Below are 13755 nucleotides of genomic sequence, written 5' to 3'. Positions count from 1 at the left end.
TCTGGTACTGGTACTTCCTGTATATAGCTCCACATCGATCGAAACGTCCTGTATATAGCTCCATATTAAACTGGTACTTCCTGTATGTATATCCACATTGATCTGGTACTCCCTGTATATAGCTCCACATTGATCTTGTACTGGTACTTCCTGTATATAGCTCCACATTGATCTGGTACTTCCTGTATATTTTTCCACATTGATCTGGTACAGGTACTTCCTGTATATAGCTCCACATTGATCTGGTACTCCATGTATATAGCTCCACATTGATCTTGTACTTCCTGTATATAGCTCCACATTGATCTGGTACTCCATGTATATAGCTCCACATTGATCTTGTACTTCCTGTATATAGCTCCACATTGATCTGGTACTGGTACTTCCTGTATATAGCTCCACATCGATCGAAACGTCCTGTATATAGCTCCATATTAAACTGGTACTTCCTGTATGTATATCCACATTGATCTGGTACTCCCTGTATATAGCTCCACATTGATCTTGTACTGGTACTTCCTGTATATAGCTCCACATTGATCTGGTACTTCCTGTATATTTTTCCACATTGATCTGGTACAGGTACTTCCTGTATATAGCTCCACATTGATCTGGTACTCCATGTATATAGCTCCACATTGATCTTGTACTTCCTGTATATAGCTCCACATTGATCTGGTACTGGTACTTCCTGTATATAGCTCCACATCGATCGAAACGTCCTGTATATAGCTCCATATTAAACTGGTACTTCCTGTATGTATATCCACATTGATCTGGTACTCCCTGTATATAGCTCCACATTGATCTTGTACTTCCTGTATATAGCTCCACATTGATCTGGTACTCCCTGTATATAGCTCCACATTGATCTGGTACTTCCTGTATATAGCTCCATATTGATCTGGTACTGGTACTCCCTGTATATAGCACCACATTGATCTGGTACTGGTACTTCCTGTATATAGCGCCACATTGATTTGGTACGCCCTGTATATAGCTCCACATTGATCTGGTACTCCCTGTATATAGCGCCACATTGATCTGGTACTTCCTGTATTTTGCTCCATATTGATCTGGTACTGGTACTTCCTGTACTCTGGATAGTATCACTACTCTGATAGTATCACTGCTCTGGATAGTATCACTACTCTGATAGTATCACTACTAGTATCACTGCTCTGGATAGTATCACTACTCTGGATAGTATCACTGCTCTGGATAGTATCACTACTAGTATCACTGCTCTGGATAGTATCACTACTCTGATAGTATCTCTACTCTGATAGTATCCCTGCTCTGACTAGTATCACTGCTCTGGATAGTATCACTGCTCTAGATAGTATCACTACTAGTATCACTACTCTGATAGTATCTCTACTCTGGATAGTATCACTATGATAGTATCACTGCTCTGGATAGTATCACTACTCTGATAGTATCACTGCTCTGGATAGTATCACTGCTCTGGATAGTATCACTACTCTAGATATTATCACTGCTCTGGATAGTATCACTGCTCTAGATAGTATCACTGCTCTAGATAGTATCACTGCTCTGGATAGTATCACTGCTCTAGATAGTATCACTGCTCTAGATAGTATCACTGCTCTGGATAGTATCACTGCTCTAGATAGTATCACTGCTCTAGATAGTATCACTGCTCTGGATAGTATCACTACTCTGGATAGTATCACTGCTCTGGATAGTATCACTGCTCTAGATAGTATCACTGCTCTGGATAGTATCACTGCTCTAGATAGTATCACTGCTCTTTAATAAGCTAAATCCTATTTATTTATCCGTTATTTTACCAGGTAAGTTGACTGAGAACACGTTCTCATTTGCAGCAACAACCTGGGGAATAGTTACAGGGGGGAGGAGGGGGATGAATGAGCCAATTGTAAACTGGGGATTATTAGGTGACCGTGATGGTTTGAGGGCCATTGGGAATTTAGCCAGGACACCGGGGGTTAACACCCCTACTCTTACGATAAGTGCCATGGGATCTTTAATGACCTCAGAGAGTCCCGTTTAACGTCCCATCCGAAAGACGGCACCCTACACAGGGCAGTGTCCCCAATCACTGCCCTGGGGCATTGAGATATTTTTTTAGACCAGAGGAAAGAGTGCCTCCTGCTGGAAGTACAACACTACTTCCAGCAGCATCTGGTCTCCCATCCAGGAACTGACCAGGACCAACCCTGCTTAGCTTCAGAAGCAAGCCAGCAGTGGTATGTAGGGTGGTATGCAGGGTGGTATGTAGGGTGGTATGCAGGGTGGTATGCAGGGTGGTATGTAGGGTGGTATGCAGGGTGGTATGCAGGGTGGTATGTAGGGTGGTATGCAGGGTGGTATGTAGGGTGGTATGTAGGGTGGTATGCAGGGTGGTATGTAGGGTGGTGTATAGGGTGGTATGCAGGGTGGTATGCAGGGTGGTATGCAGGGTGGTATGCAGGGTGGTATGTAGGGTGGTATGCAGGGTGGTATGCTGCTGGCATAAATTAAAGAGCAGTGTGCAGGTTTCTTTTTTTTTTCTCATGTTATTCAATTGTTACCATCCACATGCAAAAATGAGTGGCATAGTATCACTACTCTAGATAGTATCACTGCAGCCACCATCGTTTGTTTTACGGTATTGAAAATCATACCGTCAGTATTTAGAAATACCCCGGTATATGGTATAAACGGTATATGGTATAAACGGTATATGGTATAAACGGTATATGGTATAAACGGTATGTGGTATAAATGGTATGTGGTATAAACGGTATATGGTATAAACGGTATATGGTATAAACGGTATATGGTATAAACGGTATATGGTATATGGTATAAATGGTATGTGGTATAAACGGTATATGGTATAAACGGTATATGGTATAAACGGTATATGGTATAAACGGTATATGGTATAAATGGTATATGGTATAAACGGTATATGGTATATGGTATAAACGGTATGTGGTATAAACGGTATGTGGTATAAACGGTATATGGTATAAACGGTATATGGTATAAACGGTATATGGTATAAACGGTATGTGGTATAAACGGTATATGGTATAAACGGTATATGGTATAAACGGTATATGGTATTAACGGTATAAACGGTATATGGTATAAACGGTATATGGTATAAACGGTATATGGTATAAATGGTATATGGTATAAACGGTATATGGTATTAACGGTATATGGTATAAACGGTATATGGTATAAACGGTATGTGGTATAAACGGTATATGGTATAAACGGTATATGGTATAAACGGTATAAACGGTATATGGTATAAACGGTATATGGTATAAACGGTATATGGTATAAATGGTATATGGTATAAACGGTATATGGTATAAATGGTATATGGTATAAACGGTATGTGGTATAAACGGTATGTGGTATAAACGGTATATGGTATAAACGGTATATGGTATAAACGGTATAAACGGTATATGGTATAAACGGTATATGGTATAAACGGTATATGGTATAAATGGTATATGGTATAAACGGTATATGGTATAAATGGTATATGGTATAAACGGTATGTGGTATAAACGGTATATGGTATAAACGGTATATGGTATAAATGGTATATGGTATAAATGGTATGTGGTATAAACGGTATATGGTCCAAGCCTTATCATCACTAACTATCATAACTATCAGTACTTCTCCTTTTATGCCCCTTATTAAATAAACACTGAGGCAGCAGTATAGGGGAGATGTGGAGCACAGGGAAGGCTGGTAGACAGAGAAAGTCAACAGAGAGTCAACCTGCTCCCCCTTCCCCCTGTCTGTAAACCCACACCAGGCTGCAGCAGCTGAGGGTCAGAGAGAGTCCCATTGTTCACTACTGAAGTGGCAGCATACACTGCTGAAGTGTGTGTGCGTGTGCGTGTGCGCGCGCGCGTGTGCGTGTGTGTGTGTGTGTGTGTGTGTGTGTGTGTGTGTGTGTGTGTGCGTGCGTGTGTGTGCGTGTGCGTGTGTGTGTGTGAGGCCTAGCACACAGCCTGTCGGAAATCCCCCCATGGTCTATATGATACCACAGCACTGGCTGGCTGAGATTCACAGCGTCTGGTATGTGTACAGCTGTACGGGAGCTTGACGGGGGGCTTTGTGTGTGTGCGTGTGTGTGTGTGTGTGTGTGTGTGTGTCGGGGGGGGGGGGGGGTGGAATTCCCCAACATTCCGTTATGTGTAGGGGGAGAAGATATGAATGCCTATTCAACAACACAGTCAGGCATTTCTAATGAAGAACATAATCTGAACAGGGCTATCATACTGTACTCTAAGCAGGACACACAATCTACTGTGTGTGTGTGTGTGTTTCTATTCGTGTGTGTGTTTCTATTTGTGTGTGTGTTTCTATTCGTGTGTGTGTTTCTATTTGTGTGTGTGTTTCTATTTGTGTGTGTGTTTGTGTGTGTGTGGGGGATTTGGGGTTTGAAACTAGAGCGACGGGGTTGAACTACAGAAGGCTTTGAGGAATCTAGACATGTATCAATAATCTTTAGTCTTATTCAGTTCCCTCCTGTACATTCAAACAATATTATTGATTTCACATACATACCATACTGTAGTATGGTTTGTTGGATTTATTGACAAGTCAGTTTTATGCAGGTCCTTACGTTGTTTATTTACGCAGTAGCTAGTCTAAGAATTTGACAAAAAATAAAATAAAACAGGCCACTTCCTGTAAATCACCCCCTTTAATTAGGTGTGCCAGTGCAATGATGTTGCGACACACAGGAACCTCATCCAGCATCTAGGCCTATCCCTATTCTTTATCCAGTTAAAATGAACTGCCAATCCTGCTGTCTATCCATTCAGCCCGTTACTTCAGTCTACAGGTCTGAGTCAAGACTACAGGTCTGAGTCAGGACTGATGAGAAAGGGCTTCTATCTATTCTCATTTCCTAAAGGCTCAACGTTTACTGTGTTTACAGCTACACATACCTCTCCCTTTCCCCAGAAAATGGGCTTGGCCAATCAAATACCTCTCCCTTTCCCAAAAACCTGGCCTTGAAATACCTCTCCCTTTCCCCAGAACCTGGGCTTGGCCAATCAAATACCTCTCCCTTTCCCCAAAAACCTGGGCTTGGCCAATCAAATACGTCTCCCTTTCCCCAAAAACCTGGGCTTGGCCAATGAATTATCCCCCTCCTTATGCGCTAAAGAGGTGTGGTGCTGTGCAAGGCAGGGTGAATGTACTGCTCCAGCTGCATTACTATGACAACAAGGTGTTGCCAAGCCTGTCATAAGGTAGAAAACCAACAGTGTACTTTACGCTCCACAGACATAGTGATTTGGCAGAGGGAGACACACTGGGAAACGGCTCCCAAATAGCACCCTATTCCCTATGCAGTGACCAGAGCTCTATGCGCTCTTCACAAAAGTAGTGCACTACATAGGGAATATGGTGCCGTTTGGCACTTAAGATGGGTGATGCGCATTTTCCAAACACTAGCTAGCAGGTCAGTTGTCACTCAGTGTTCTCATCCAATCCTCCTCACTTTAACACTTACCTATTGTGTACAGAAGAAAACGAAATCCTGTTGTATTTTACACAGAGAATCGTTAGTTCTCAGTCTCTTGTGTTGTGGAGGAAATATGTCTGCAGTATACGCTGTTGATGTAGGCTACATGCTGATCTATAGAGACTGTTGATGTAGGCTACATCTATAGAAACTGTTGATATAGGCTACATGATGATCTATAGAGACTGTTGATATAGGCTACATGGTGATCTATAGAGACTGTTGATGTAGGCTACATGATGATCTATAGAGACTGTTGATGTAGGCTACATCTATAGAGACTGTTGATGTAGGCTACATGATGATCTATAGAGACTGTTGATGTAGGCTACATCTATAGAGACTGTTGATGGAGGCTACATCTATAGAGACTGTTGATGTAGGCTACATCTATAGAGACTGTTGATGTAGGCTACATGGTGATCTATAGAGACTGTTGATGTAGGCTACATGATGATCTATAGAGACTGTTGATGGAGGCTACATGATGATCTATAGAGACTGTTGATGTAGGCTACATGATGATCTATAGAGACTGTTGATGTAGGCTACATCTATAGAGACTGTTGATGTAGACTACATGGTGATCTATAGAGACTGTTGATGTAGGCTACATGATGATCTATAGAGACTGTTGATGGAGGCTACATGATGATCTATAGAGACTGTTGATGTAGGCTACATGATGATCTATAGAGACTGTTGATGTAGGCTACATCTATAGAGAATGTTGATGTAGGCTACATGATGATCTATAGAGACTGTTGATGGAGGCTACATGATGATCTATAGAGACTGTTGATATAGGCTACATGATGATCTATAGAGACTGTTGATGGAGGCTACATGATGATCTATAGAGACTGTTGATATAGGCTACATGGTGATCTATAGAGACTGTTGATATGGGCTACATTATGATCTATATTTTAGATTCTTCTAAGTAGCCACCATTTGCCTTGATGACAGCTTTGCACACGCTTGGCCTTCGCTGAACCAGCTTCATGAAGAATGCTTTTCCAACAGTCTTGAAGGAGTTCCCACATTTGCTCAGCACTTGTTGGCTGCTTTTCCTTCACTCTGCGGTCCAACTCATCCCAAACCATCTCAATTGGGTTGAGGTCGGGGGATTGTGGAGGTCAAGTCATCTGATGCAACACTCCATCACTCTCTTTGGTCAAATAGCCCTTACACAGCCTGGAGGTGGGTTTTGGGTCATTGTCCTGTTGAAAAACAAATGGTAGTCCCACTAAGCACAAACCAGATGGGATGGCGTATCGCTGCAGAATGCTGTGGTAGCCATGCCGGTTAAGTGTGCCTTGATTTCTAAATAAATCACCAGCAAAGCAGCCCCACACCATCACACCTCCTCCTCCATGCTTCTCGGTGGAAACCACACATGCAGAGGTAATCCGATCACCTACTCTGCGTCTCACAAAGACACTGCGGTTGGAACCAAAAATCTCAAATTTAGACTCAACAGACCAATGGACAGATTTCCACCGGTCTAATGTCCATTGCTCGTGTTTCTTGGCAAATTCAAATCTCTTCTTCTTATTGGTGTCCTTCAGTAGTGGTTTCTTTGCAGCTATTCAATCATGAAGACCTGATTCACACAGTCTCCTCTGAACAGTTGACGTTGAGATGTGTCTTTTACTTGAACTCAGTAAATCATTTATTTGGGCTGCAATCTGAGTTGCAGTTAACTCTAATGAACTTATTCTCTGCAGCCGAGGTAACTCTGGGTCTTCCTTTCCTGTGGCGGCCCTCATGAGAGCCAGTTTCTTCATAGCGCTTGATGGTGTTTGTGACTGCACTTGAAGAAACTGATGGACTGTCGTTTCTCTTTGATTATTTGAGTTGTTCTTGCCATAATATGGACTTAGCCCATTTGGTAAAAGACTATCATCTGTATACCCCCCATACCTTGTAACAACGCAACTGATTGGCTCAAACGCATTAATAAGAAGGAAAGAAATTCCGCAAATTAACTTTTAACAAGGCACACCTGTTAATTAAAATGCATTCCAGGTGACCTCATAAAGCTGGTTGAGAGAATAACAAGAGTGAACAAAGCTGTCATCAAGGCAAAGGGTGGCTACTATGAAGAATCTCAAATAAAATATATTTTGATTTATTAAACACATTTTGGTTACTACATGATTCCATATGTGTCATTTAATTGTTTTTGTGTCTTCACTATTATTCCACAATGTAGAAAATAGTAAAAATAAAGAAAAACCCTTGAATGAGTGGGTGTCCAAACTTTTGACTGTACTGTATATAAAGTGTAATATTAGGATGCAAACTCGTTTATACATTTCAACTCTATATCTAACACGGTACAGGTGTCATCTTTTTTAAAGTCCATAACCATGTGTGTGTGTAGGTGTTTTTTGTTTCAAAGTAGATTTGTTTAAGACTACCAATAAACACTCTGTGTGACCCTGATTTAGCCCACTGCAGTAAAAGGCCTCTGAGACTGGAGAACATGGATGTAGAGACTGTTAAGGATTGAAGTCTCTGAGACTGGAGAACATGGATGTAGAGACTGTTAAGGGTTGAAGTCTCTGAGACTGGAGAACATGGATGTAGAGACTGTTAAGGATTGAAGTCTCTGAGACTGGAGAACATGGATGTAGAGACGGTTAAGGATTGAAGTCTCTGAGACTGGAGAACATGGATGTAGAGACTGTTAAGGATATAAGTCTCTGAGACTGGAGAACATGGATGTAGAGACTGTTAAGGATATAAGTCTCTGAGACTGGAGAACATGGATGTAGAGACGGTTAAGGATTGAAGTCTCTGAGACTGGAGAACATGGATGTAGAGACTGTTAAGGATTGAAGTCTCTGAGACTGGAGAACATGGATGTAGAGACTGTTAAGGATTGAAATCTCTGAGACTGGAGAACATGGATGTAGAGACTGTTAAGGATATAAGTCTCTGAGACTGGAGAACACGTATGTAGAGACTGTTAAGAATTGAAGTCTCTGAGACTGGAGAACATGGATGTAGAGACTGTTAAGGATTGAAGTCTCTGAGACTGGAGAACATGGATGTAGAGACTGTTAAGGATATAAGTCTCTGAGACTGGAGAACATGGATGTAGAGACTGTTAAGGATATAAGTCTCTGAGACTGGAGAACATGGATGTAGAGACTGTTAAGGATATAAGTCTCTGAGACTGGAGAACATGGATGTAGAGACTGTTAAGGATATAAGTCTCTGAGACTGGAGAACATGGATGTAGAGACTGTTAAGGATATAAGTCTCTGAGACTGGAGAAATCAGTGGACAGTCTGGAATATGACATCACACAGCCTTGAACGAGATGGAGGTTTATTGAAGAACATGGACGTAGGTCACAGGGCTGGTAAAATAAATGATGAACTATATAAGGTGCAAATTAGGATTTAGACATAGAAGTGGGAACCAACCAACCAGCAACCTAAATAACCTTAACCAGCACCCAGTGGTAGTAGGCTGCCAGACACGCAACCCTTCACATCCACACACAAGCCCTCCAGGAGCAACTAACATCGTGCTCCCAGTCCAAACTACTCATGTCAATAGGCAACCCAGACGTTTCTAAATGTGAGCCATGTAAAGGCTGTTGATTTACTGCTACACAAACAAATAACAGCAGGTTTATAGTGAGAGCGTTGTCCCAAAGAGCAGCCTAATTTGACTGTTTGTCGTGCACTACTTTAGACCAGGGCCCATAGGGGTAGTGCACTACTTTAGACCAGGGTCCATAGGGGTAGTGCACTACTTTAGACCAGGGCTCATAGGGGTAGTGCACTGCTTTACACCAGGGCCCATAGGGGTAGTGCACTACTTTAGACCAGGGCCCATAGGGGTAGTGCACTACTTTAGACCAGGACCCATAGGGCTGGGGTCAAAAGTATTGCACTATACAGGGAGTAGGGTGAAAATTGGGATGCATCCCAGGTTCTTGATTGCAGTGGGGGGGGGGGGGGGGGGCATGCAGTGTGGTCAGGGAGGATATAGAATAGCAAGTACCATTCACTATAAAGATTCAAATATATATATATGTTGTTTCCCCTATTTTCACTATTGGGCCCTGTGTAGACAGATAGACAGGCTGCGCCCTGTGTAGACAAATAGACAGGCTGGGCCCTGTGTAGACAGACAGACAGGCTGGGCCCTGTGTAGACATACAGACAGGCTGGGCCCTGTGTAGACAGACAGACAGGCTGGGCCCTGTGTAGACAGATAGACAGGCAGGGCCCTGTGTAGACAGACAGACAGGCTGGGCCCTGTGTAGACATACAGACAGGCTGGGCCCTGTGTAGACAGACAGACAGGCTGGGCCCTGTGTAGACAGATAGACAGGCTGGGCCCTGTGTAGACAGATAGACAGGCTGGGCCCTGTGTAGACATATAGACAGGCTGGGCCCTGTGTAGACAGATAGACAGGCTGGGCCCTGTGTAGACATACAGACAGGCTGGGCCCTGTGTAGACATACAGACAGGCTGGGCCCTGTGTAGACAGATAGACATGCTGGGCCCTGTGTAGACATATAGACAGGCTGGGCCCTGTGTAGACATTAAGACAGGCTGGGCCCTGTGTAGACAGATAGACAGGCTGCGCCCTGTGTAAACATACAGACAGGCTGGGCCCTGTGTAGACAGAAAGACAGACTGGGCCCTGTGTAGACAGATAGACAGGCTGGGCCCTGTGTAGACAGACAGACAGGCTGGGCCCTGTGTAGACATACAGACAGGCTGGGCCCTGTGTAGACAGATAGACAGGCTGGGCCCTGTGTAGACAGATAGACAGGCTGGGCCCTGTGTAGACAGATAGACAGGCTGGGCCCTGTGTAGACATATAGACAGGCTGGGCCCTGTGTAGACAGATAGACAGGCTGGGCCCTGTATAGACAGATAGACAGGCTGGGCCCTGTGTAGACATATAGACAGGCTGGGCCCTGTGTAGACAGATAGACAGGCTGGGCCCTGTGTAGACAGATAGACAGGCTGGGCCCTGTGTAGACATACAGACAGGCTGGGCCCTGTGTAGACAGATAGACAGGCTGGGCCCTGTGTAGACAGATAGACAGGCTGGGCCCTGTGTAGACAGATAGACAGGCTGGGCCCTGTGTAGACATACAGACAGGCTGGGCCCTGTGTAGACATATAGACAGGCTGGGCCCTGTGTAGACATGTAGACAGGCTGGGCCCTGTGTAGACAGATAGACAGGCTGGGCCCTGTGTAGACAGATAGACAGGCTGGGCCCTGTGTAGACAGATAGACAGGCTGGGCCCTGTGTAGACATACAGACAGGCTGGGCCCTGTGTAGACATATAGACAGGCTGGGCCCTGTGTAGACATATAGACAGGCTGGGCCCTGTGTAGACATATAGACAGGCTTGGCCCTGTGTAGACATATAGACAGGCTGGGCCCTGTGTAGACAGATAGACAGGCTGGGCCCTGTGTAGACAGATAGACAGGCTGGGCCCTGTGTAGACATACAGACAGGCTGGGCCCTGTGTAGACATATAGACAGGCTGGGCCCTGTGTAGACATATAGACAGGCTTGGCCCTGTGTAGACATATAGACAGGCTGGGCCCTGTGTAGACAGATAGACAGGCTGGGCCCTGTGTAGACAGATAGACAGGCTGGGCCCTGTGTAGACATACAGACAGGCTGGGCCCTGTGTAGACAGATAGACAGGCTGGGCCCTGTGTAGACATATAGACAGGCTGGGCCCTGTGTAGACATACAGACAGGCTGGGCCCTGTGTAGACAGACAGACAGGCTGGTTCCTGTGTAGACAGATAGACAGGCTGGGCCCTGTGTAGACATACAGACAGGCTGGGCCCTGTGTAGGCATACAGACAGGCTGGGCCCTGTGTAGACAGATAGACAGGCTGGGCCCTGTGTAGACATACAGACAGGCTGGGCCCTGTGCAGACATACAGACAGGCTGGGCCCTGTGTAGACAGATAGACATGCTGGGCCCTGTGTAGACATATAGACAGGCTGGGCCCTGTGTAGACATACAGACAGGCTGGGCCCTGTGTAGACATACAGACAGGCTGGGCCCTGTGTAGACATACAGACAGGCTGGTTCCTGTGTAGACAGATAGACAGGCTGGGCCCTGTGTAGAGATACAGACAGGCTGGGCCCTGTGTAGACATACAGACAGGCTGGGCCCTGTGTAGACAGATAGACAGGCTGGGCCCTGTGTAGACATACAGACAGGCTGGGCCCTGTGTAGACATACAGACAGGCTGGGCCCTGTGTAGACAGATAGACATGCTGGGCCCTGTGTAGACATATAGACATGCTGGGCCCTGTGTAGACATACAGACAGGCTGGGCCCTGTGTAGACAGATAGACAGGCTGTGCCCTGTGTAGACATACAGACAGGCTGGGCCCTGTGTAGACAGATAGACAGGCTGGGCCCTGTGTAGACAGATAGACAGGCTGGGCCCTGTGTAGACAGACAGACAGGCTGGGCCCTGTGTAGACATACAGACAGGCTGGGCCCTGTGTAGACAGACAGACAGGCTGGGCCCTGTGTAGACAGATAGACAGGCTGGGCCCTGTGTAGACAGATAGACAGGCTGGGCCCTGTGTAGACAGATAGAGTTGGGTCTGCGGTTAGCTAGCCTGTTGTTGGGGGTTTAGAAAAGAGTTTATCCCCGTGACTGATGTCTTGTTACTTAGAGAGTTATTTATTCTTTCTGCCCTGAGGGGAAGGCTGTTCAGCATGCACCTACAGACAGATAGACAGGCTGGTCCCCTTCAGCCCCCCACCTATAGACAGACAAACAAGACAGGCCTGGCCCCTCCAGCCCCCCACCTAAAGACAGGCAGGCAGACAGACAGGCTGGGGCCCCTCCAGCCTCCGGGCCCCCTCACGGCCCCTCAGCAGCCCAGACTGAAGACTGGGTACTAGGCCAGAGTTCAGAGGTCACCACTAAACAGAGCTGGAACTATTGTCTCGTACTAGGTCGGCCACATCCACCGATGAATATGCAATCAAAACAAACAGACCAGCCGATCTGGGGTCTTCTCCTGTGTCATCATTAATCACACCTTTAAAGACCTCAAGCTCTTCACCCTCTCGTCTGTCAGCCCTCCTCTCCCTCCTCCCTTTCATCCCTCATCCACCCCCCCTCTCCCTCTCCCTCTCATCAGTCATCTCCCCCCTCCTCCTCTCTCTCTCATCCGTCAACCAGGCTGGAAGAGGGACACGACTGCTCAACAATAGACTGCTGGAAGAGGTCTCCTGTTCTCCGATGCATGTTTTTATTGTGGCCATTTTGGGTCTCAAACCAGGAAGTGGAATGGTAAAAAATACAAATAAAACGTGTAAATGAGCATCTCAGTCCAAAACGTACTACCTTGATGAGAAGAAGGTTTCCTCACATGTCTTATAATACACGTACACCGAGAGGACAGAACATTAGGAACACCTGCTCTTCCCACGACATAGACTAACTGTTTTTTTTTTATAGTTTCTTGTGTGTATCAAGAATGTTCCACCACCCAGAGGATCCACAGCCAACTTGACACAACTGTGGGAAGCATTGGAGTCGACATGGGGGCCGGCATCCCTGTGGAACGCTTTCGACACCTTGTAGGGTCCGTGACCCGACGAACAGAAGCTGTTCTGAGAGCAAAAGAAGGAGGAGGGGATGCAACTCGATATTAGAACAGTGTTTCGTAATGTTTTGTGCACTCAGTGTAAATGGATGGTATAGTTTTCCAACTTTCACAAACAAATGTAATGTGGTTCTTCAAATCAAATCACATTTTATTTTTCACATGCACCGAATACAACACCTTGCCGTGAATTGACTACTTTACAAGCCCTTAACCAACAATGCAGTTCAAGGAATGGAGTTAAGAAAATATTTACGAAATAAACTCAAGTAGAGAATAAATGAAAATAAAAAGTAACAAAATAAAATGACATAACAATAACGAGGCTATATACAGGAGGTACCGGTACCGAGTCAATGTGGAGGGTACAGGTTAGTCGAGGTCATTTGTACATGTAGGGGTAAAGTGACTATGCCTCAATAACAAACATTAAGTAGCAGCAGTGTAAAAACAAAGGGGGGGGGGGGGGTCAAGGTAAATGGTCTAGGTGGCCATTTTATTATTTGTTCAGCAGTCTTATGGCTTGGGGGTAGAAGCTGGTAAGAAGCCCTTTGGACCTAGACTTGGT

General features: G+C 45.2%; 1 protein-coding gene across 3 annotated transcripts in view; it reads right to left on the bottom strand.

Moving 5' to 3' along the window:
• LOC139409589 (tumor protein 63-like) overlaps window positions 1-13755 on the bottom strand; it is a 119723-nt gene that overhangs the window by 101866 nt on the left and 4102 nt on the right. The gene's annotated exons all lie outside the window — the stretch shown is intronic.

The sequence above is a fragment of the Oncorhynchus clarkii genome, chromosome 5, assembly GCF_045791955.1.
Source record: "Oncorhynchus clarkii lewisi isolate Uvic-CL-2024 chromosome 5, UVic_Ocla_1.0, whole genome shotgun sequence".
In the NCBI taxonomy this organism is placed as follows: Eukaryota; Metazoa; Chordata; class Actinopteri; order Salmoniformes; family Salmonidae; genus Oncorhynchus; species Oncorhynchus clarkii.
The sequence above is the reverse complement of the archived record's forward strand: the minus strand, read 5'-3'. Positions and strand labels throughout refer to the sequence as shown.